Raw genomic sequence first — 25,082 nt, 5'->3', positions numbered from 1 at the left:
CAGGACTGAGTTGTTTGCAAAATAGACCTTATACTTGGCCTGATTATTTGAATAAAGTACAGCAAAAATAACTGTTTCTACATAGGGCTTTTAGATTGGCTTTGATAGATCTCTGTTCCACAAGGAATCTCAGATAAGACCTTTTAAAGCTGAGCCTAGCCATTGGTTTGTATCCTCAAATACCTGTAAGTTGGGTGATCCTTTCCTTTTAAGGTCCCAAGATAAACTTGGAGCTTCTGGGCCTGTTAGAAAGTGACATTCTTTACTGACCACAGGTCCAAAACCCTGTATAGGGACAGCATTGGGAAGGGTATGAGGACAGTCTCCCCATGGGGTTTTATCAGCTCTGCAAGTTGAGCTTGACTCCTTAAACAAAAGCATACCCTTCCAGTCAAAGCCTTGGTAAAACAACCAGTTTCTCCAATTGCATCATGTTGCAAAAGAAAATGGATTCTTATTGCACAGATGAAAATAACTATATTGCCATAAGTTAAGAATACTCACAGATAGTTTCCAAATTCTAGAGGAAACAGGCAGAGAGAAACAATATGCTCCAAATTTTGTTCAGAGGAGTATACCTTACTCAATTATTAAAGGCTGTAAATATTTCAAAATAAGTTTCAGTGACTCTAAAAAAACAAACAAGGATCAGCAACACTCCAAGCAAAAGTCAAAAAGATTGCTTCAGTCGGCCGGGCGCTGTGGCTCAAGCCTGTAATCCCAGCATTTTGGGAGGCCGAGACGGGCGGATCACGAGGTCAGGAGATCGAGACCATCCTGGCTAACATGGTGAAACCCCGTCTCTACTAAAAAAAATACAAAAAAAAACTAGCCGGGCGAGGTGGCGGGCGCCTGTAGTCCCAGCTACTCGGGAGGCTGAGGCAGGAGAATGGCGTGAACTCGGGAGGCGGAGGCTTGCAGTGAACTGAGATCTGGCCACTGCACTCCAGCCTGGGCGACAGAGCGAGACTCCGTCTCAACAAAAAAAAAGAAAAAAAAAAAAAAGATTGCTTCAGTTTTCTGCATTCAGTTCATTTAGTTAATTCTGGTTTTGTTTGATATTCGTGAACATTTTAGGTCTTTAGGAGTCCTGTATGTTTCTCCTTTACTCCAATGTCACAATCTCCAAAGTTACCAGAAACTTGTATTTGAGAGCACCTGTCAGAGTCCTATAGATTATAAACCATCTTTTGAGAAGGATTTAAACAAGACATCAATTGTCTATGAATAACAAAATATCCAGGGTAGTTACAGTTAGAAACACAATTGACAAAGAAGTTTGGTTATCTCCATGGTTTACAATAAGTTAACATACCAACCTTACTTATGATTGATAGCATATACTCAGACATTAGAATTTTAGAAATGCCATACAATTTTGGAACATATATTAATATTATTCACCAAAATATAGCCTAAAGAAGATTGAACACTATGTTAGCAATCCCATGTACCTAAACATGTCAAATAATCCTGTTTACCTCTCTTTTGGATACTCCATGGACCCTCTGAAGCCTCCAAAAGCCAGGTGTCAGGAAAGAAAATTTTGAAGCTGAAGTTTGATTTTGAAAAGTCTGTTAAATATGTTAGAGGTTAAAAACACTTGATGTTATAAAATAGAATTCCAGATTACCATAAATTATTTTGCCAAAATGACTCAGAAATTTTAAAAAAGCAAAAACCTTTTATAATCCTTTACAAATTTTGCTAAAGAGCAGATTCATGCCTTAAGAGTACCTTGCTGTGCTTTTATTTCAATGTTTAATTTGCAGAAAAACCATATAACTTTTTTAATGTAGTCAATATGTTCACACACGGAATTTTTGCAAGATTAATTTTTACAGTCCTTCCATCACTTGTTTGAACTGTTAGCTTTATTTTATCTAGTCCAAAACAATACTTTAACCCTAGGCAAGAATTTACATTTCCATGCCTTCTTATAATCTTTTATTAAAAACATATTTTATTGTTCCCATACATCTTACATGTAAATTTATTCCCAGTAGTTTCAATTACATGCTATAATGGTAACTACTAGCAATTTTTAACTTTAGTGTAAAACCTGGTAAGTTTTTTTTGATTATGTGCTAGGTGTAGCCAAGGTTTGATGCCTTCCAGCATAACTAAGGGCACGGTTAGTTCTAAATGTCCCCAGGCCTTTCCAGTTGTGAAGTAGGCAAGTGAAATAGTTCTCAAAACCCAAAAAGTGGTTTGTAACCTTAAAACATTTAGCAAACCTAGCACCTGACCTGCATAATTTAGACCACCTATTTATATTTTGACAACATCTGCTTTTTGCCAATAATCTTTAAGGCTATTTTTCTCAAAGATTAAAGTCATGTGAACTGAAAGGTACCACAGCTTTTATCTTCCCTTTAAAAAATATCTGATCTGTGCACTTATCTTCCTTTAGGCCAATTAACCAGAGCTCTTTTTATAGACATCACACTCACAACACATATGTTAACTACACAGGCGGAAGAAAACCCAGTCTCCATAAGATCTTTCATTTCCCAATCTCCTAATTGGATTATTGGCCTCCAGGTGGAGCCCTTTAAGAGACAGCACGAGGAAAATATGCCGTTCCTAAGGCCTAATAAACAGGCACAGGTGGGGCAAAAACAGATTTTGAGGGGGATCAATCCACTTTTAATTCCTGGGGTTCCATAAGGAAAACAGAGGTCTCTCCCCTCATGTGTGCATTAGAAGTGGCAAGTCAAAATGGAGTAAAATAATTTAGTCAACTGAAAAACAATTTTTTTCTAGCAAAACAAAGTCCAAGAAAAGAAAAACGTAAAGTTCTTTTAAATCTACCTATAATTTGGATATCCATTTTTAATTAAGCTGAGCACTCCTTAAAAAAATCTTTTTAACTCCCTTACTATCTGACTCTAGCTGTGCCAAGTGGCCAATATTTATGGCTTTCAAATTTTGTTAAAGGCTCAGAGAAGGGAAAATCCAAGGTGGTTCGTGGAGGGGAAGAGAATTAACAAATAGCAGAGGTCGCACAGATATCAAACCAGAAAGGACTCATTCCCTAAGCTGGGATTGAACCCAGGGCCACCATTGTAAAATGACAGAGCCTAGAACAAAGAATTGCCTGGTGGTTGCAGGTCTTGGTTTCAAGGACTTAAAAATGGAGGCCTGCAGCAAAGTCTGACCATACAGAAAATCAGGCAAAGCACACCAGATTGGCTACAGCTTAAGGCCAACCTCACAAATCCTTTCTTACAATTAAAACTCTACAGAAAATATAAACAGTAATCCCCATCATTCCCGGCCCAGCATAACGTCTTCCAAAAGGAAAAAAAAAAACAAGCCTCTCTTAAAAGTCAACTACTGACAGGGTAGAGAAAAGAAAAGACGCCTGGGGAAGACCCTCTTATTCTTATGCAAATGGTTCCTCTTGGCAAGGGGAAGGGGTGGCTCTGTGGACGTGGGGCAGGGAGCACAGGTCAGCCTGCTGCTGGGCACCCTGGGGCCATGCATTCCAGTTCTGGCCGGGAGGGGAGGTGAGGAACCCACATTTCCCAATTCATCCCGCTCGTGCAGCCGTTGGGGTGGAGTGGTGTGCAGTTTCCTCTAACCTCAGAAGAGGTCCCAGGAGAAAATGACATAGAAACCAAAGGAAAAAAAAAATGGTTTGCATAGTACTCACCCTTCTTCAAGCTCCACGGCCGGACGCCAAAAATGTTGTAGAAAAAACTAGGTTCTTGTCATACAACCAGTAAAAGTTAGGCACACAGACACTTTGACGGGTGAGGGGGAATGGAATTTATTGGATGAAAAGGAAAAAATATAAGAAAAAGGTAAACAGGAACCCACAGCAAAGCGAGAGAGAGCCCTGCTAGCAGGTTTCCTGCCTCACAGATTGAATCTCAGGTTACCACACAGGAACTGGAGAGGCCAGGCTCCTCCCCCCTGCAAAGGCCTCCCCCCTGCAAAGGCCTCCCCCCTGCAAAGGCCTCCCCCCGCAAAGCCTTCAAGAGGCTCCAGCCTGTTCCCGCCAGTGCGCAGGTGGGCATTATTCAGAAAGAATCAGTCGGGAAAAGGGTGGGCTTCATCTGGGACCGGCAGTTTGGTTTTTCAGCCTTCAAGCTGTTTTAGGCTTGACGGCGGGGTTTTTCCGGGGACCCTTGGCTGCCTCCTGTCTCTATCACTCACACAGGCTGAGGGTAGGCCAAAGTTCAGGGACCTGGGGAAGGGAGAGAATCTTAACCAAACTTTGGTTAACAGGCATTTTGCTCCCATTGATCAGTAGGAACAAAATAGATAACCAATTATTGGGCGAAAAAACAGAAATTTTTTGAAGGTTCTGTGTCTGGCTTTGTCATACATAAACAAGGGGGCGTCAGTGAGTCTTAACTAAGTTATAAGGAGAAGGGTGGTTCTTTGTAGTAAGTAAGCACTTTCTTGGAACACAAAGGGTGGAGGAATACTTTAACCTTCTCTGTTTTCCAGGAGAACAAGAAAAATTTACCATTGTCACTACATTACTTGATTCTCTCAGTTTTTTGTTGCAAGAAGACTGAACTTGAAATTCCTCACACAGGTGTTAATCTGTATTGCCACAGGCTAATATTTTCTACCAACTATTTATCCTACTTGTTCCAACCCATCATTCAACAAGCAATTTACATCTCTGAACTGGGTGCTGTTTCCTAATCCCCGAACACAGATAGGTGATTTGCCATGTATTTCCATTGACAATGTTGAATTTTACCGGAGCCCTGTGCTCCTGGAAAATAGAGGTGATTTGCCATGTATTTCCATTGACAATGTTGAATTTTACCGGAGCCCTGTGCTCCTGGAAAATAGTAACAATTAACATGGTGAACCCCGTCTCTACTAAAAAAAAAATACAAAAAACTAGCCGGGCGAGGTGGCGGGCGCCTGTAGTCCCAGCTACTCCGGAGGCTGAGGCAGGAGAATGGCGTAAACCCGGGAGGCGGAGCTTGCAGTGAGCTGAAATCCGGCCACTGCACTCCAGCCCGGGCGACAGAGCAAGACTCCGTCTCAAAAAAAAAAAAAAAAAAAAAGAAATCCTCCCTCACATTTGTGTTCCTGGAATTTGCTTATTGCAAGGAACCACCCTTCCCGTCAGAAATTAGAAATGACTCATAGACGCTCCCGTTGTTTTCTTATGGCAAGACAAAAGCCATCTGTGTTAATCAGGGTTCTCCAGAGAAACAGAACCAATAGGAAGGGTAGATAGATAGACAGATGATAGATAGATAGAGATATGAGGAGATGTATTATGTGAGTTGTCTCACATGATTATGGAGACTGAGAAGTCCTAAAATATGCCATCCACAGGCTAGAGAACCAGGGAAGCCTGTGACATAATTCAGTCTGATTCCAAAAGGCCTGGGAAACTAAGAGGGCTGCTAGTGTAAGTCCCAGAGTCCAAAGACCTGAGAACCTGGAATCCTAATGTCAGAAGACAGGAAAAGATGAATGTTGCACCTTCAAGAGAGAGAGAGAATTGGCCTTTCCTCTGCCTGTTTTTCTATCTGGGCTCTCAATGGATTGACGGATGCCTGCCCACATTGGTGAGGGTAGATCTTCCTTAGCCTATTTTTAAAATATATTTTTACTTGTACCTCAGTACTTACTCAGATTATTGATTCAAATGCCAGTCTCTTCCAAATATACTCTCATGAACATATCCAGAAATAATGCTTTACCAGCTGCCTGAACATCCCTTAACCCAGTCAAGTCGACATCTAAAATTAACTATCATAGCCTCCAGATTCCCATTCTTTGTTTCATGAATAGTGGAACTGTTTGTCCCCATTGGTCAATAGGAACAAAATGCCCATCAATCTGACTTGAGAACACTTTAGTTGAGCTTCTCTCCTTTCCACAGGCCCCTCAACTTTGAGCTCATGTTATACTGGAGTAGTACTGGTTACAGTAGGTAGCTAGTCAGGCATAAACAGGGCTGGAGAGGGCTCCCCCACATACACCACTAGGAAAGTCAGGTGACCATCAGATGATGGTCAGGCAGTTGTTAACTGTTTCTCTAAAATAATAATTTGTCACAGCTGGGACCAGGGACAGGAAGTCTTCCTATATTGATAGGAAACACTTAAAACTGGGGATCGGCAGCTTCCTGATAAGATCTTAGGAGTTGGGTGAATGGGCTCAAGCATGCACATTATGAGGCAAAATGGCTGAGTATGGCCTTCCAAGGACATTCCACAGGTAAAGAGACAAAGCCTCAAGTCAGTATGCCTACAACTCCAGTAAACACATTGCACATGCAGGCGGCCCACCCCAAGGGAAGAATAAAGGGAAAAGGGATGCAAGACACTGGAAGTAGGCCAGCATATAAAACCCTAAATCAAAAGGTCAAACCACGCACTTGTCCTTCAAGTTGCCTGCTTGGGCCTCTTCCTTTTATTGTTACTCTAAAGCTTTTTAATAAACTTTCACTCCTACTCTGAAACTTGCCTCAGTCTTTCCTTCAGTCTTATGCCCCTCAGTCAAATTCTTTCTTCTAAGAAGGCAAGATTTGAGGTTGCTGCAGACCCAGATGGACCTGCTACCAGTAACAGTACTATTAAGTAAATTCTATCTTTGCCACCTTTAATTAGTATCCAGCTTCATTTTTCTTTAACTATGAGAGACTGCTTTACGCGGAGGTCAGTCTATCTTAGGAAGGGCCACTAAGAGGGGGTTGTGTGCTGGCTCTGGCTGAGGGTGGACCAAAGTTGAGGGCATTTCAAAGGGAGAACAAAGGAGTAGTAAGGGGAAATGACTTGGGCAGGGGATGGGATAGGCATGGAGTTGAAGGGGCTTGAACAAAGTTAGAGACGTGAAAACTTACAAAAAGCAGGTAAGGGTATTGGTCAATGTCAATGCAGTTAGGCCATCTGTGTTTACTAATTGACACATACCTAAATTAGGCCTGTCTTCCCACAGACACTAGGAGACAGGGGCTCTCGCCTTCCCGATGATTATATTTCAAAGGAATGGCTCTCAGATCATGAGAAAGATGTTCCTGGGTTGTAGAAGATACATATGTGTCTCAAAGGGACAGAAAAAGGGTTTGCAGTGTACGTTATTTTTAAAGTAAATCCTTCTAAGAAAAGGGAGGTCAGGGGCCTGTAGTTAGTTTTGGGTTGGAAGATTCAGGAAAATTTTTTGGCAGCATTGAGCTTTCTCATGAGGGAACTTATGGGTGCTAGGGTCATCATCCTAAAGACATGGCCTTGAGCTGTTAGACACTAGACTAGTGTTTGTTCAACTCTCTTGGTATGGAGGGGGAGAGATAGATAAAATCGTTTGTGCTGAGACTATACAGCTTTCATAGAACAAAGTTGAGGCTCAGTTAAGAATGGTCAGAGTAGCCTGAGTAACTTTTGGTCAAGAAGATAGTCTTTGTTATGATGTACTGTCAGATCATACCACATCCACACACTCATCCTACTCCCCAGTACTGTTTTTTTTCTAGACTTGTTCACTTCTCCCTACAAAAGTAAAGCCCTTTTCTGCCTGGCTTTTGAGATGCTTGCAGAGGTCAGTATATTCCCCGTTGTAATAGCCATCCACTTCTTCTGTCATAGTTCTTGTCCACCATCTTGCAATAATCCTTTGGAATAAAGCCTGGGTTTATTTTTTATTTGACATCGTAGCACTCGATAATTATCATCTTGTATTGTAACTACTTGTTTCATGTCTGTCTTACTGTAAACTCCATAAGAACAAGGACTATGTCTGTTACCCAGTGTTTAGTGTAGCATGTAGTATCAAATAGGTGTTCAATAAATATTTATTGACTGAAGCACTTATGAAAAGATTCTGTATTGAGAATGTATTTATAATTATAATACTATATACAGAGTTATGTCATGCTCCTCTGTATATTGACCTCATTATCAAATATGAAGGTTTTTAAGGGGAGGGGGAAAATAATGGTGCTAGTAATTTCCTTTGCTAAAGTTTACCTCCTTCAGTCACTGAAGAAGAACAGAGACTGATAGTATTACCTTTCTTTTCTTTTTTGTAGAAATATGAACCTTCCCTTTATAAATTATAGAGAAGAAAAAACTTTTCTGCTATCCTCCCGCGTTCAGGCCCTGGGACCTGTAAATTAAGCTGACAAAAGCCATATGAGCAAAAGAAAAGGCATGCAGTTGTGAAGCCCGAGTGTCTGAGATAGGTCTCAGGTTAATTTAGAAAGTTTATTTTGCCAAGGTTGAGGACACATGCCTGTGACACAGCCTCAGGCGATCCTGACGACATGTGCCCAAGGTGGTCAGAGCACAGTTTGGCTTCGTACATTTTAGAGAACATGAGACATCAATCAATGTATGTAAGATGAACATTGGTTAGGTCTGGAAAGGCAGGACAACTGGAATCGGGGAGGGGACTTCCAGGTCACAGGTAGATAAGAGACAAATAGATGCATTCCTTTGAGTTTCTGATTAGCCTCTGTCTCCAAAGGAGGCAATCAGCTATGCATTTATCTCAGTGAGCGGAGGGGTGACGTTAAATAGAATGGGAGGCAGGTTTGCCCTGAGCAGTTCCCAGCTTGACTTTTTTCCTTTAGCTTAGTGATTTGGGGGCTCCAAGATTTATTTTCCTTTCGCAGTTTTTATTAAAGCTAATATTTTTATGTGGGTGAAGGCCTCAGAGAAAACAAGTAAAAACTCAAAGAAGCAATTAGACTTGGGGGCTTATGCCATTTTAACAAAAGGAAATACATTGTAGACAACTGACTAGACAAGGAAAAGTGAGTTTCGTTTTCTAAGAGTGATAAATTGTGGGAAAGTGGTTAGGAAATAGATAGAGTAACTAATGGAAGATAAAGCTTGTCTTAGTAAGATTGGTTTATGCAGACTTAGCATTAACTATTATGTGATAAGTGTTGCTCTCCCCTTTCTCGTTCAGGGAGGGCACCTTTTTAATGGAAAATTTATTCCTTGCTTTTAGGCAGATAGGGGAGAACAGAAAGCTCTTCCTGCATCTACTGTTTCTCAGTTTCCTTCAGCTCAAAATCATCTCTATGCCAAAGTGGCTTATTTTAAAGTGGAATATTCTGATCTTCTTCACGATCCTTGGCCATTTATAAAAGAAAGAATTTGAGGATTTTTGTTTTGAGATCTAGTTTGTTGTTATTTCTTTTGATCAACCTGAAGATATTTTTCATTTGTTCCTATATTTTAAAAGTAAGTTAAAAAGGTAAAATTTGGCCGGGCGCGGTGGCTCAAGCCTGTAATCCCAGCACTTTGGGAGGCCGAGACGGGCGGATCACGAGGTCAGGAGATCGAGACCATCCTGGCTAACATGGTGAAACCCCGTCTCTACTAAAAATACAAAAAACTAGCCGGGCGAGGTGGCGGGCGCCTGTAGTCCCAGCTACTCGGGAGGCTGAGGCAGGAGAATGGCGTGAACCCGGGAGGCGGAGCTTGCAGTGAGCCGAGATTGCGCCACTGCACTCCAGTCTGGGCGACAGAGCGAGACTCTGCCTCAAAAAAAAAAAAAAAAAAAGGTAAAATTTATGTTTTATTTTCCATTGTTTCCCACTGGAATAGACTACACACTTAACTGTACACTTTGGTAAATTGTTCAAATTAATCCCAATGATTATATTTAAGGTAAAGACCTATTTGCTGAATATTTAGCAGCCCACTAAAATCATTGATCTCATTGATATCATGGCTCAGTTTCCAGAGTGAGATTGATAATTAACAATGTAGATTAGTTGCTACAGGCGAGATCTTTGTGTGTTGATATGCTGGCTTTCAGCTCTCTTTTTGAGAGTGCTAATCACATTTGCATACTTTTTTCATCGTGAAGACTTTTATTGCTGTCTATAAACTTTGAAAATATCTTGAGCATAGCAGCAACTGTGCTCAATTGTTCATAGTCTTAGTTCCTTCGCACTTTAATTGTTAAATGAAAGCAGTATTGCTGAACAGAAAAGACATACCTCAATTTGAAGAAAAAGAAAGACACTTGTATTTTGAAAGTAGCCAAATCTGAAATAATGTAAAAGATTTATAAGCAAATGGAATGAAGCTGCTTTGTGATTTAAGCTTTACAAAGGATAGCAACTAGAATTATTCAATATGAAGGTCAAGCTCAAGAAGCAGTGTTCACTTTTTAAAACAAATTTCTAGTTAACATGGCAAATATAAATACAGCACAATACAAGGGCAGAAGGAGGGGAGTGTCACAAGAATGCCTACACTGTGTTTATAATCACAGCTGGCAATGTTTACCTAACTTCTAATCCAGTTAGTCAACCACTGTATTTCTATGTGAGCAAGATGATGTAGATTATTGAAAATATTCTATATGCCAAAATAAAGCCAACAGACTCATGAGAAATAGTTTTGACTAGGTTTATTTGATTTGGCAGAAAACAAAGAAAATGACAGCAAGATTTGAGTGGTAGTTTGAGACTTAGTTTTCCTACAAAAATATGGCAATTAATGTATTTTATTAGTACATTACAATGATTCCAGTAAAAATTTTTCATGACATAGCCAAGCATGGCTCAAGTATCTATAGTGGCTTAGGACAGACTGCAAAATGCATAGACCCTCTGGTGACTGAGACGGCTTCAGGTTCTGCCAGACCACCAAGCAGAGATATAGTTACAGAATACATTATTGTATGCCCAGAGAAGGAATCAGTAACAGAGAAAGAGAGAGAATAATGGGATATCCCTGTAGATGGTCAAAGCACATTGATTCGAGTGATATTGTATGATCAAAGCTAGGAGGTGTGCAGCATTCCAGGAAGTCTACCATAACATTAGAGGGTTCACGGGCTATAGGCAAATCCCAGGGATGAACATTACTGATAAGACAAAGAAGTCCCCAGTCCTATAGAGATCTGAGTAATGGGCTATGGAAGAGGAAAAACCTTTTTCCCCCTACCTATTTTAGGTTCATTGGCTGGGACCTGTGAATTAGACTGACAAAAGATAAATTAGCAGGAGAAAAGCAAACAACGATTTAATTAACATGTGCCCCATATATACACATCGAGCAACAGACACTAATGATGTGAAACTCAAAGGGATGGTTAAAATGTGGGCTTATATAACATCTTAACAAAATAAAAATAAATATTTAGAGAAGTGGCAAAACAAAGAAAAAGTACTTCGAGTTTCTAGGAAAGTAAATTTGGGGAAGGTAAATACATGGGGGAAACTAATGGAAGACAAGGGCTAGTTAGTAACATTTGTTATGAAGATTCATCTTGGGGTGTCCCTAGGCTGCTGAGGGTCTAGAGTTGTCGGTGATGTTTAATTTCAATTTTTCTTGGTTGAGTGGTGAGGGGAGACACCTTTACAAATTTATACCCTGCTTTTAGGCAAATAGGGGCAGGGCAGAGAGCTTTTGTATCTTGTTATCTGCTTCTTCCCAGTGGCTTTTGCCTCAAGAAAATACTTAAGTCAAAGTGGCACATTTTGGGGTGGTATATTCTGCTACTCTTCAAGGTTTATTAACAAGACTCAAGGAAATAGCAGAAGCCTGTTTTCAGAATAGAGGCATCTGGTTTACACTGGTCTAGCAGAAATGTCACTCACAGCTGAGAGATGGGCTAGAAAGACTTCATTACCTTCTGATTAAGGACAGGATTAAGGACAGGATTGGTCCTCCACTGTAGACTGAGGTTAATCAGTGCAGTTGTGGTGTGATTAAGGACAAAAAAAGTGAGACAAGGTCAGTGACATTCAGAGCCAGGAAACAAACTTCAAGAATTCAGAGTAAAGTCGAGCAAAGGATGCCTTTAATTTGTTGGAATTCATTATCTGGTATTTCATGAAAAAGATGTGAATGCTTTGAACATAGGTAGAGGGCAGCCTTTTCACCTGCACTCTCAATTGCATTGCCACTTACTGGCTCATGGACAATTAAGGTGTCATTTTTCTCCCTTTTTTAAATCTGTTTCTTTCCGTCATTACTAGATCATTTCCATCATTATGCACACATGTGGCAATATCCCACTTCGACACAATTCTCCTCAATGTTACATCTCTTTGAGATACTTTTAATTTCCTTTGCTCCCCATTTAGCAAAACTGCCTTAAAACTCTCAGTACTCACTGTCTTTACTTCATCACCTTCTGTTATCTCCTGAACTCACACTAGTCAGGTTTTTATCGCCGTCACTCCATTGAAGTAACTCTTGACAAGTTTACCAATGATTTCCATGTTCCTAAATCCCACACTCAATTCTCAGTCCTCATATTATTTTCCTATAAGCTGCATTTGACATAATTTGATCATTTACTCCTTGGTTTCTGTCTCCTTCCCTTTTGGCTGCTTTTTCTTGGCATACTTTGCTTGATCATCCTTATTATCCAGATATCTTGAGTGCCGGAACGCCCGGTGACTTAGTTCTAGAATTTTTTCCTTATATTTTCTTATTGTAAGACATGCGACTTTCTGCTTGAGGACTTTCTCTGGCCACAGGAGTGTGCTCCACCTGTAACTTGGGTGGGCTGTCACTGAAATTTAGTACCGTTAGAGCAGCCCTTAATCAATAATTGACAGAAATTAGTGGATAAATATCCCGACTTCTTTACTCCTTGGGAGAGATGACATTAGGACATGTTCTATAGTTTCTTGGAATTCTCCTTCAGCTTGATGGAGCTTCAGTTGCACACAGAAGTAACCTTTTTGTTTATTAATGCACGCTGTATTGGCTTTCTTTCCTTTTCTGTCTCACTTCTCTGTTTTCCATTTGGTGCTTCCTGGGGTCACCTCTTGTTTAAAATTGGGCATTTAAACTTGGGCATTAAACAGATTCTGAGACAGAGATGTGTGTGCAAGAGGTTTATTGGGGAGTGATCCCAGGAATGACATTAGTAAGGTTGTGAGAGAAACAGGATTGGTCACAGTGAGAAGCCGAACTACAATGCAAAAGAAACACAGGTATTAGCTGACTCTGTGCGGAGCTTTATAACTAGGATGTCCTTCAGAGTTGAGGCAAAAGGGTCACGGGCTTGTATCTTGCATAGACCAGTCATTGTATGCAACTTGTCTCTGGGAAGGGGCTATAACCTAGACAAGATAGCTCTTATTGGCTAAGGGCAATTTTCAGAGAAGGACTCAGCTGTGAGCCATCAGCAGCAATACTCCTGACAACTGGGAAAATGAACAAGAAGGGATGCTAATGGATCGGCAAAATTCACTACATTTTATCCCTGTGATGCTTGAATTTAATTGTTTCATACGGTAAGTTTGCTCATCTCGGGAAAGCTCCTTCAGGATTCAGGTTGCTCTATGTGGTATTATAAAAATGTATTTGGCTTTTTAGCATGGTTTGCCACCAGAACACAGGTGTTATGAAAAGCACACCTAAAAGCCAAAATGGGAAAGGAAAAGGCTCATATCAGCATCATCATCATTGGACATCAAGATTCGGGCAAGCCCACCACTACTGGCCATCTGGTGGACAAAAGAACCATTGAAAACTTTGAGGAGTCTGCTGAGATGGAAAGTGCTTTTTCAAGTATGCCTGATCTTAGATAAACTGAAATCTGAGTGTGAATGTGGTGTCACCATTGATATCACCCCGTGGGAATTTGAAATGAGCAAGTACTACATGACTTACCGATGCCCCAAGATACAGAAACGTTATCAAAAACATGATTACAGGCACATCTTAGGCTGACTATTCTGTCCTGATGCTTGCTGTTGGTGTTGGTGAATTTGAGGCTAGTATCTCCAAGAATAGGCAAACCTGTAAGCATGCCCTTCTGGCTTATACACTGGGTGTGAAACAATTAATGATTTGTGTTAACAAAATGGATTCCACTAAGCTACCCTGCAGTCAGAAGAAATATGAAGAAATTATCAAGGAAGTCTGCACTTACATTAAGAAAATTAGCTGCATTCTTGGAAGAAGTGGCATAGGTACAAAAAAAGAAAAAAGAAAACAAAATTGGCTAGAACCCCAACACAGAAGCATGTGTGCCAAGTTCTGGTTGGAATGGTGACAATATGCTGGAACCAAGTGCTTAGCATGCCTTGAATCTAGGGATGAAAAGTCACCTGTAAAGATGGCAATGCTAATAGAATCATGCTGCTTGAAGCTCTGGACTGCATCCTATCACCAACTCATCCAACTGACAAGCCCTTTTATCTGCCTTTCCAGAATGTCTATAAAATTGATGGTATTGTTACTGTCCCTGGTGGCCAAATGGAGGCTAGTATTCTCAAACCTGGCATGGTGGTCACCTTTGCTCCAGTCAGTGTTATAACTGAAGTGAAGTCTGTTGAAATGCATCATGAAGCTTTGAGTGAAGTTCTTTCTGGTGACAATTTGGGCTTCAATATCTAGAATTTGTCTGTTAAGATGTTCATCATGGCAACATTGCTGGTGACAGCAAACATAATCAATCAATTGGCTTCAGTGCTCCGGTGATTATCCTGAACCATCCAGGTTAAGTCAGTGCTGGCTATGACCCTGTACTAGATTGTCACACAGCTCACATTGCTTGCAAGTTTGCCGAGCTGAAGGAACTGATTGATTGCTGTTCTGATAAGAAGCTGGAAGATGGTCTTATATTCTAGAAGTCTGGCGATGCTGCTATCATGGATATGATTCCTGGCAAGCCCACGTGTGTTGAGAGACTGTCCTCCTCTGGATTGTTTTGCTATTTGTGGTATGAGGCAGACAGTTGCTGTGGATGTCATCAAAGCAGTGGACCAGATTGCTGTTGAAGCTGGCAAGGTCACCAAATATTCCCAGAAAGCTCAGAAGGCTAAACGCATATTATCTCTAATACCTGCCACCCCAGTCTTAATCAGTAGTAGAAGAATGGTTCCAGAACTGTTTGTTTCAATTGACCATTTAATAGTAAAAGACTGGTTAATGATAACAATGCATCATAAAACCTTCAAAATAAAAGGAGAATGTTTTATGGACCATTTTGGGTTTGCTTATTTTTATTTTTATTTTTTTGCATGTGGCAGTTTTAAGTTATTAATTTTTAAAATCAGTACTTTTTATTTTCTTTTTTCTGACTTTTATTTTTTAAGTTCAGAAAGTGTATGTGTGGATTTGTTACATGGGTGAATTGTGTGCCATGGGGATTTGATGTACAGATTATTTTGTCCCCCAGGCAATAAGCATAGTACCAGATAGGTAGTTTTTGATGCTCATCCTCCTCCCACCCTCCACCTTAAGTAGGCCCAAGTGTCTATTGTCTATTGTCCCCTTCTTTGTGTCCATGTGTACTCAGTGTTTAGCTTCCACTTGTAAGTCAGAACATGCAGTATTTGGTTTTCTGTTCTTTTGTTAGTTCATTTAGAATAATGGCCTCCAGCTCTATTGATATCAGTGCAAAGGACATGATTTCATTCTTCTTTATGGCAATGTAGAATTCTGTGGTGTACATGCATCACATTTTCTTTATCCACTCCACCACTGATGGTTGTATAGGTTGCTTTCATGTCTTTGCTATTGTGAATAGTGCTGGGATGAATATATGCATGCATGTGTCTTTGTGGTAGAACAATTTAATATTCTTTTGGGTTTATACTCAGCGATAGGATTGCTGGATCAAATGGTATTTCTGTATTAAATTATTTGAGAAATTTCCAAATGCTTTCCACAGTGGCTAAATTAATTTACATTCCCACCAGTGGTGTATAAATGTTCCCTTTTCTCTGCAACCTTGCCAGCATCTGTTATTTTTTGTTTTTAATAACAGCCATTCAGACTGGTGTGAAATGGTATCACATTGTGGTTTTGATTTGCATTGCTCTAATGATTAGCAATGTTGAGCATGTTTTCATATGCTTGTTGGCTGCATCTATTTTGTCTTTTGAGAAGTATCTGTTCATGTCCTTCGCCCGTTTTTTAATGTTTTTTTTTTTTTTTGCTGTTAAGTTCCTTATAGATTCTGAATATTAGAACTTCGTCAGATGCATAGTTTGCAAATATTTTATCCCATTCTGTAGGTTGTATGTTTATTCTGTTGATAATTTCTTTTGTTGTTCAGAAGCTCTTTAGTTTAATTAGGTCTCACTTGTCAAATTTTTTTTTTTTTTATATTGCTTTTGTTGTCTGCATCATGAACTCTTTGCCAGGGCCTATGTCCAAAATGGTACTTCCTAGATTTTCTTCTAGGTTTTTCGTGGTTTCAGGTGTTACATTTAAGTGTTTAATCCATCTCAAGTTGATTTTTATATATGCTGAAAGGAAGGAATCCAGGTTCAGTCTTCTGCATGAGGCTAGCCAGTTATCCCAGTACCATTTATTGAATAGGAATCCTTTCCCCATTGCTTGTTTTTGTCAGCTTTGTTGAAGATCAGATGATTGTAGGTGTGTGGCTTTATTTCAGGGTTCTCTAATCTGTTCCATTGGTCTATGTGTCTATTTTTGTGCCAATACCATGCTATTTTGTTTGCTGTATCCTTGTAGTATAGTTTGAAGTCTGGTTGCGTGATGACTCCAGCTTTGTTCCTTTTGCTTAGAATCGCTTTGGCTAGTCAGGCTCTTTTTTCATTCCTTATACATTTTTTTTTTTTTTTTTTCTGATTCTGTGAAAAATGTCACTGGTAGTTTGATAGGAATAGCATTGAATCTGTGAATTGTTTTGGGTACTATGACCATTTTAACAATATTGATTGTTCCTATCTATGAGCATGGAATGTTTTTCCATTTGTTTATGTCATGTCTGATTTATTTCAGCATTGTTTTATAATTCTTGTTGTAGAAATATTTCACCTTCCTGGTTAGCTGTATTCATAGGTATTTTATTCTTTTTGTGGCTATTGTGAATGGGATTACTTTCTTGATTTTTCTCTCAGCTTGGTGCATTGATTTTGTATCCTGAAACTTTGCTGAAGTTGTTTATCAGATCGAGGTGTCTTTGGGCAGAGACTATGGGGTTTCCAGGTATAGAATCATATGATCTGGGAAGAGAGATAGTATGACTTCCTTTCTTTCTTCCTATTTGGTTGCCTTTTATTTCTTTTTCTTGCCTGATGGCTCTGACTAGGACTTTCAGCACTATCTTGAATAGGCGTGGCGAGAGTGGGCATCCTTGCCTTGTTCTGTTTCTCAAGGGAAATGCTTTCAGCTTTTGCCCATTCAGTATGATGTTGGCTGTCGGTTTGTTATAGATGGCTCTTATTCTGAGGTATATCACTTTGATGTCTAGCTTGTTGAGGGTTTCTAACATGAAGGGATGTTGAATTTATTAGTATTGAAAGCCTTTATGGCATCTATTGAGATGATTATGTGCTTTTGTTTTTAGCTCTATTTATGTAAAATCAGTACTTTTAATGGAAACAACTTGACCAAAAAAAGTATGTTATAGAATTTTGAGACCCATAAAACAAACTTCAATGAGAAAAAAATACATATTATAGATATTTTCTAAATATATAAATATATTTCATATATTTATATAGTACATTTAGCTAATATAAGTATATAATAAATTATATATAAATAAATGTGTATATAAATATTTATATGTAAATATGAATATCTATTTATATTAACTAAATATATATTTATATTATATAATATATATTTGAAATAAATATATTTCTAAAAATATATTTATTTCAAATATTTTTAGTTTATATAAATATATTTTATTTTATATACTTGTATTTATTTTATATATAGATACATTTTTTATAATTAACATTAATTTTATATAAATATATAAAAGTTTTAGATAATAAATATACATACTAATTTTATATTATACACATAAAGATTAACAGATAGACCGCTAGCCAGACTAATAATAAAGAAAAGAGAAAAGAATCAAATAGACACAATAAAAATAAAAAGGGTATATCACCACTGATCCCACAGAAATACAAACTGCCATCAGAGAATACCATAAACACCTCTATGCAAACAAATTGGAAAATCTGGAAGAAATGGATAAATTCCTGGACACATAGACCCTCCCAAGACTAAACCAGGAAGAAGTCAAATCCCTAAATAGACCAATAACAAATTCTGAAATTGAGGCAGTAATTAATAGCCTACAAACCAAAAAAAGCCCAGGACCAGACAGATTCACAGCCAACTTGTACCAGAGGTACAAAGAAGAGCTGGTACCATTCCTTCTGAAACTATTCCAAACAACAGAAAAAGAGACTCCTCCCTGACTCATTTTATGAGGCTAGCATTATCCTGATACTAAAACCTGGCAGAGATACAACAAAAATAGAAAATTTCAGGCCAGTATCCCTGATGAACATCAATGCAAAAATCCTCAATAAAATACTGGCAAACTGAATCCAGCAGTACATTAAAGAACTTATCCACCATGATCAAGTCGGCTTCATCCCTGGGATGCAAGGCTGGTTTAATATACACAAATCAATAACGTTATTGATCACATAAACAGAACCAATGACAAAAAGCACATGATTATCTCAATAGATGCAGAAAAGGCCTTTGATATAATTCAATGCCCCTTCATGCTAAAAACACTCAATAAACTAGGTATTGATGGAACATATCTCAAAATACTAAGAGCTATTTATAACAACCTACAGCCAATGTCATACTGAATGGGCAAAAGCTGGAAGCATTCCCTTTGAAAACTGCCACAAGAAAAGGATGCCCTTCTCTCCATCCCCTCTCTCTCCACTCTGATTCAACATATTATTGGACGTTCTGTCCAGCACAATCAGGCAAGAGAAAAAAATAAAGGTATTCAAATAGGAAGAGAGGAAGTCAAATTGTCTCTGTTTGCAGATGACATGATTGTATATTTAGAAAACCCCATCATCTCAGCCCAAAAACTCCTTAAGCTGATAAGCAACTTCAGCAAAGTCTCAGGATACAAAATCAATATGCAAAAATCACAAGCATTCCTATATACCAATAATAGACAAACAGAGAGCCAAATCATGAGTGAACTCCCATTCACAACTGCTACAAAGAGAATAAAATACCTAGGAATCCAACTTACAAGGGAGGCAAAGGACCTCTTCAAAAAGATCTAGAAACCACTGCTCAAGGAATCAGAGAGGACACAAACAAATGCAAAAATGTTCCATGCACATGGATAGAAAGAATCAATATCGTGAAAATGGCCATACTACCCAAAGTGATTCATAAAGTCAATGCTATTCCCATCAAGCTACCATTGGCTTTCTTCATAAAATTAGAAAAAACTACTTTACATTTCATATGGAAACAAAAAAGAGCCTGTATAGCCAAGACAATCCTAAGCCAAAAGAACAAAGCTGGAGGAATCACACTACCTGACTTCAAACTATACTACAAGGCTACAGTAACCAAAACAGCATGGTACTGGTACCAAAAGAGATATATAGACCAATGGTACAGAACAGAGGCCTCAGAGATAACAACACATATCTACAACCATCTGATCTTTGACAAACCTGATGAAAACAAGTAATGGGGAAAGGATTCCCTATTTAATAAATTGTATTGGGAAAACTGGCTAGCCACAAGCAGAAAACTGAAACTGGACCCCTTCCTTACACCTTATACAAAAATTAACTGAAGATAGATTAAAGAATTAAACGTAAGACCTATAAACCATATTAACCCTAGAAGAAAACCTAGGCAATACCATTCAGGACATAGGCCTGAGCAAAGACTTCGTAACTAAAACACCAAAAGCAATGGCAATGAAAGCCAAAATAGACAAATGGGATCTAATTAAACTAAAGAGCTTCTTCACAGCAAAAGAAACTATCATCAGAGTGAACAGGCAACCTACAGAATGGGAGAAAATGTTTGCAATCTATCCATCTGACAAAGGGCTAATATCCAGAATCTACAAGGAACTTAAACAAATTTACAAGAAAAAAACAACCTCATCAAAAAGTGGGCAAAGGATTTGAACAGACACTTCTCAAAAGAAGAAATTTATGTGGCCAACAAGTATATGAAATAAAGCTCATCATCACTGGTCATTAGAGCAATGCAAATCAAAACCACAATGAGATACCATCTCACGCCAGTTCAAATGGCAATCATTAAAAAGTCAGGAAACAACAGATGCTGGAGAGGATGTGGAGAAATAGTAATGCTTTTACACTGTTGGTGGGAGTATAAATTAGTTCAACCATTGTGGAAGACAGTGTGGTGATTCCTCAGGGATCTAGAATCAGAAATACCATTTGACCCAACAATCCCATTACTGGGTATACACCCAAAGAATTATAAGTCATTCTACTATAAAGACACATGCACATGTATGTTTATTGCAGCACTATTCACAATAGCAAAGACTTGGAACCAACCCAAATGCCCATCAATGATAGGCTGGATTAAAAAAATGTGGCACATATACACCATGGAATACTATGCAGCCATAAAAAAGAATGAGTTCATTTCCTTTGCAGGAACATGGATGAAGCTGGAAACCATCATTCTCAGCAAAATAGCACAGGAACAGAAAACCAAACACCTCATGTTCTCACTCATAACTGGGAGTTGAACAGTGAGAACACATGGGCACAGGGAGGGAATATCACACACCGTGGCCTGTCAGTGGGTGGGGGGCAATGGGAGGAAAAGCATTAAGAGAAATACCTAAGGTAGATGACGGGTTGATGGGTGCAGCAAACCACCATGGCACATATATACCTATGTAACAAACCTGCACGTTCTGCACGTGTATCCCAGAACTTAAAGTATAAATATATACACACATACACACATATATAAATATATATATATATAGAAACTGATTCAAGACAAGAACAAGATAAAGGAATTGGAGATGGATTAGCATAGAGAAGAGATGCGTAAGGAACTTGTACATTACTGCTTTCAGATTTTTGATAATGAAGTTGTTAACCAATTGGACAAAAAACAGAAGGCAGTTAAAATTAAATTGGGAGATTCACTTTGGTCAAAGGGTGTATTTTTATTTTTATGTTTTAAATAACATTCTTCTATTCATTCACCAATCATTTTTGTAGCCTTCATTTTAATCTGGGCTATTCCAAGGTGCTGAAGTTTTTCAATGATGACCAGTCAGGATCTCAGATTCTACTGGGCTTAAAGCTGGATGGAGCTGGATGTCAAGGTTATAAAATGCCAAGAAAAGGCCATTGAAACTCATTAAAGAGTCTCTTTGCATTGTTAAAATAAATAAATAAGTTTTATATAAATAAATATACATATTAATTTATACAAATATATATTGTGAAATATATTTTAAATAAATATCATATATATGAATTTATGTAAATAAATATATATCATACAATATATGTTTTTATATAATACATCATTTAATATATTTGATCTTTGTACTCAGTTCTTGGCACAGATCATTGGCAATTCCTGAGTGATAGTAGTGCCTTTTGTTGTTCTTAATGAGTCTCTTTTAACATCGTCTGAGTTTATGCTAATGAAGTGGCTAAGCATTGAGCCCCTAGATAGCTTTAGGTAGGGGGTTAGTCACTAGAAAGACAAAACTCATGATTAGAGGGTTAGAACTTTCAGTCCCATCTCCTAACATCTGGCAAGGGAATGGAGGCTGTTTGAGTTCTCTGAAAACTCTTGGACAATGGGATTCAGAGAGCTTTGGAGTTGTTGAACACAATGAAATGCTAGGAGAATGGTGCATTCATAATGGGAATGGAAGCTCCATATCCCCCCCCCCACCATAACTTGCCCTATGTATTTCTTCCAGTTGGCTACTTCCATTTTGTAGCCTTCATAATAACCAGTACACCTAACTAAACTATTCTCTTGAGTTCTGTGGGTTGTTGTACTCAATTATGAAACCTGTGGAGGTATTTGGGATTGTGGAAACGCCTGAATTTATAGCCAATTGGTCAGGAGTATAGGTGGTTCTTAGGACTTGTAACTGGTATCTGAAGTTGGAGAAGTCTTGTGGGACTAAGCCCTTAACCTGTTGTTTATGTGCTAACTCTGGGAGTTAGTTTCAGAATTAACCTGAATTACTGGACACCCAGTTGGTGTCAGAGAATTGGTTATTGGTGTCAGAATAAAACATGTACACAATTGGTTTCAGAAGTGGTGTCAGAGAAAACACCACCAAGGTCTTGTCCTTTTTTCTTAGAAAACATAAAAAAAAGAAGGTTAGTGGTATGAGTTCTTGTTGCTATAGCTGTCTTGAGGCCAGAACTGATACTCATAATCCGTCTTTTTTCATATTTGCTAGATTCCCTTTACCATCAGTTAGTACCCCTATTGATCCAGGGAGCTTACCTGGTGAGATGACCCATGATCTCTTCAATGGACTGAATTGTGTTCCTCCAAAATTCATAAGTTGAAGTCCCAACCCCAGTCACTTGTGTGACTGTATTGAACATAGGGCCTTCAGGAGGTAATTAAAATTAAATGAGGTCATAAGCATAGGGACTGATATGGTTTGGCTATGTGTCCCTACCCAAATCTCATGTCTAATTGTAATCCCCACATGTCAGGGGAGGGGCCTGGTGGGAGGTAATTGAATCCTGGGGCAGACGTCCTTCTTGCTATTCTTGTGATAGAGTTCTCACGAGATCTGTTTAATTGAACGTGTGTAGCACTTCCCCCTTCACACACTGTCTCCTGCTTGGACATGTGAAGACATGCTCACTTCCTTTTTGCCTTCTGCCATGACTGTAAGTTTCAGAGGCCTCCTGGTCATACTTCCTGTGAGTCAAACCTCTTTTCTTCATAAATTACCCAGTCCCGGGTAGTTCCTTATAGCAGCAATGTGAGAACAGACTAATACAGGGCCCTAATCTGATAAGATTGCTGGCCCTATAAGAAGAGGAAGAGAGGAGATTTCTTTCACTTTTCATGCACTTACACCAACGAAAAGATATGTGAGAAGAAAGAGGCTGTCTGCAAGCCAGGAAGGAAGCCCCTACCAGAAACTAAAATTTTCCAGATCTTGATCTGGGAGTTCTAGCCTCAAGAATTATAGGAAATAAATTTTTGTTGTTTAAGCCATCTAGACTGTGATATTTTGTTATACAGCTCTAGAAGACTAAAACACTCTCATCCCCAAGGGTTCTGGGTCCCATGTTACTGTCTTAGTCCATTTGTGCTAGTATAACAAAATACAAGAGACTGGGTAATTTATAATAAACAGAAATTTATTTTTTTACAGTTTTGGAGGCTAGGAAGTCCAAAGATCAAGGTGGTGGCATACAGTGTCTGCTGAGGCCTTCTTGCTGATCCTCCCATGGTGGGAGGTGGAAGGGCAAAAAAGGGGATGAATTCTATGTCCTCACATATTAAAATAGGAGAAGAGCCAAACTGGGCCTAAGCTAGTTCCCTCCAACCCTTTTATAATCCATTTGTGAGAGCAAAGCTCTCATAACTTAATCACTTCTCCAAAGGCCCCATCTCAATACCGTGACAATGGGGATTAAATTTCAACGTGAATTTTGGAGGAGACACATTTAAACCATAGTAGTCACTATGCCTTTCTCAGGTCATGGCTTCTGCCCTTGCCCATTTACTACATATTGGACAGGAGAGTACAAATAGACAATGGATAAATAGAATCCCAAATGTATTCTTCCCTGTTCCCATTATGTAATAGCTATCCTATCTCCTCCAGGTTATCAAAGTCAAATACCCCTGCCAATATGGTAACTAATTTTGTTGCTTGTTGGTCTCTTGGTTCTAGGAGCCTAAAGTTACCAGATGACAGCTCTAACTTAAAGTTAATAAGGATTTTACTATATCCCTGGTTTAAGCATACTCTCCCTTGGAACCAGGTTTTCTAGACCCCTGAAAATTTCTATGTCCTAATCTCTAGTCACTGTGACTATGTTACATTACATGGCAAATGGAACTTTACAGATGTCATTAAGGTTATTAATCAGCTGACCTTAAGAGAGAGAAATTATTCTGTATATCCAGGTGGGCCCAAACTAATCACATGGATTCTTAAAAGCAGTAAAGTGTTCTCTAAATAGAGAAAGGTGCATTAGAAGAGAGGCATTAGAAGAAAAAGTCAGAGATTTAAAGAATGAGAAGGACCTGATATGCTGTTGCTGATTTTAAGATGGAGGAGGCAACATGATGAGGAATGCAGGTGACCTTAATGAGTTTAAACAGGTTTCCAGCTGAGAGCCAGCAAAGAATGAGGACCCCCAGCCTATATCCATAAAGAACTAAATTCGTCCAACAACCTCAAAATCTTACAGAGTGCTTGCTGCCTCAATAGGATAGTAGATTCTATTCCAGAACCTTGAGATAAGATGCCACATCAATCAATACCTTGATATCAGCTTTACGAGACCCTTGATGGAAAGAGCCAACCATAACTTCTTAGCTACAGAACTATGGGTTAACATTTATGTCATTTTTAGCTGCTAAGTTTGTGGAAATTTGCTATAGCAGCAATAGGAAATGAATGCATCCACAGAGTCTGAAGTTGTAAAGATAAGAAGCACACATTGCCAAGTGGGTCACTGAGGGTGATTATAAGCAGGGCCATTCCTACTTTTACCTTTTGGCTCTCAGAGACATGTATGATACATACTAGGGACATGGCATTATATAAAGGTCATTTAATTAGTTTACACACCATATCCTTGTGGGTTGTACCCCATCCTTTTAAGATATGGTCTCAAGCTGGCTACTCAACTGATTCTTTATTATTACATCAATATATAGGTGAGCAGCATCTAAATTATGCAGTATGTCATAGGCTCAGAGAATTTCATGGATATAAGCCCACTACTAAAATCCCTTTTCTGTCAAGCTGGTCCTTGATCTCCAACAAAATCGTGTGGTATCCTATTGAGGCAGCAAGCACTCTGTAAGTTCCCAGGTAGTCATGCTGGCCAAGGGAAGAAAGGAAAGCTCATAGCTAGAATATATGCCAGTTCCAATAATGAAGAGAATTGCCTCCACAATCTGGGATGGAAGGCATCTGATGTAATTCTCTTGCCACCAAGGGGTTGATTGGTCTCCTTGAGGGAAAGTGCCATGATAGTGACTCAGATATAGTCTCGTTTATAGCTGGGGTTCTACATTTGGCAGCAGCAGTAGCTAGGTCAGTCTTGGTTAGTAAGACTCAATGATGTTTAGCCCCTGCTTAGCCTCCATACTTGTGACCAGGGCTTTTTCATTCATGTGTCCATTGTACCAGACTGGAGTAGCCTA

The 25,082-nt window shown here is 39.0% G+C and overlaps 1 pseudogene; it reads left to right on the top strand.

Moving 5' to 3' along the window:
• The first annotated feature begins 13,339 nt into the window (after window positions 1-13,339).
• Window positions 13,340-21,053, top strand: LOC117077705 (annotated as a pseudogene).
• Window positions 21,054-25,082: the final 4,029 nt, after the last annotated feature.

The sequence above is a fragment of the Trachypithecus francoisi genome, unplaced genomic scaffold (genome assembly GCF_009764315.1).
Source record: "Trachypithecus francoisi isolate TF-2019V2 unplaced genomic scaffold, Tfra_2.0 Lachesis_group6, whole genome shotgun sequence".
NCBI classification, from domain to species: domain Eukaryota; kingdom Metazoa; phylum Chordata; class Mammalia; order Primates; family Cercopithecidae; genus Trachypithecus; species Trachypithecus francoisi.
Note: the sequence above shows the minus strand (reverse complement) of the source record. Positions and strands in the feature narration are given on the sequence as shown.